The following is a 1,740-nucleotide window of genomic DNA, read 5'->3' on the forward strand; positions in this document are numbered from 1 at the left end:
CGACCAAGTACTGAGCGCATGCTATATTGTACTTAGACATACTTTTCAGTAAGCCAACATTTCTGTATTAAAAATCCTTTCTTTTACTGGTCTTATGTAATATTCAAATTTTCTGAGATACTGAATATAGCTGTAAGCCATATGCATCAAAATTAAAAGAAAGAAATGCTTGAAATATATCACTCTGTGTGTAATGATTTATATAATATATGAATTTCACTTTTTGAATTGAATTACTGAAATAAATACATTTTTTGATGATATTCCAATTTTTTGGAGATGCACCAGTATGTCAACCACATCGCTTAGTGAAAACACAAGCTCCAGCTACAGCCCCTGCCCATTAGCAATGCCCCTCTGAGGCCTTTCACCACAATTGGGCTTAATTGTACAGGTCTAAATCCAAGAAGGGTGAAATGCATCAGTTGGAACATTGCCAATGAGTGGGGATTTAGCTGAAGCCTGTATTTTCACAAAGGGACATGGTTGACATATGTGGAATGCAGTCCTGGGCTTTATATATCTACATTCCATCAAATAGTATCTCACAGCCACAAAGGAGGTAGATGCCAGAATATTGTAGGTCTGAGCAGGAGGCTGATAGTTACATAATCCCAGCAGCTGTTCTCCACTTAGTGCCACCAGGTCAATATATAAAAACAAAAATGGCCAACTTGCCCCCCTTCCCCAGCCCAGGCCTACTCTGATAAGGTGTTAGTGGTCACTAATGGCATTCTGATTGGATAATGGGCCAATAAAGGTGGTCCATAGCACAACTGGGAGTCCTGTGACATAAATCAGAACTACAGCGCCTTTTAAATAATCATGTTGCTTTCAGTACTATATTTTCCTGAAAGAGAATTAAGCCATCATACTAAAGTTTATGGAAATGTATTTCAGTCTATTGCTAGCAATTCCATTTGACCAATAAGTACATATTCAGGACAAGTTGTACTGTATATAAAAGAATAGCAATACATACAGATCTTGTATAAACGGTGTAAACAAGTATGTCACCACTCAAATACTGTATCCTGGATGAGCTGTGTACATAAGTGGATCCTGTACAAGTTGTGTGTATAAGGATGGGCTGTCACCCTGTATTTATGCGTTCTATAACATATAGTACTCAATTATTGTTGAAATGTCACAATAAATATATATGTTTTAATATGTTCCACTCTAAAAGCATGCATAATAACCTGCTGCCTGTATGGAGGCATACCCATTCACACCCCTTGCTTCCTTTAATCCTACTTTTGGTTCACTAAAAATAGACACATATACATTCTTGCACATTAATCTACTTTAAATCAATTTAAAGTGACACTAAACGATATTCTTATTCTCCAGCTATAATCCATACACATCCATTATTTATTGGAACTTTAATCTATTTTTCATAAAAAAAAATTCCGACTTTGTTTTTCTGCCTCCTAGTAATGTCCTCTGTGTTTTCTGCAACCTTTCCTTATCCTTCTTACTTCCATTGTTTGGAAGAGCAGCAGGGGTGTGCAGTCAGGGGAGGCAGGTGAAACAGGGCCTCACCTGCCATGAACAAAAAAAAAGAAAAAAGAAAACAAGTTTTGAGGGTTATAGCTCGGCACCTGGGGTCACAGAGACTCCATATTTGGGGGTATATAGTCCTACCCCACCAATTTGGGGCTCCTATGACCTATGATTGCAGAGATATGGGGCTCCTTGCGCAGCCTATCAGAAGCCAAACAGAGCGGCCACTTT

This window comes from Rana temporaria, chromosome 1 (assembly GCF_905171775.1).
Source record: "Rana temporaria chromosome 1, aRanTem1.1, whole genome shotgun sequence".
Lineage (NCBI taxonomy): Eukaryota > Metazoa > Chordata > Amphibia > Anura > Ranidae > Rana > Rana temporaria.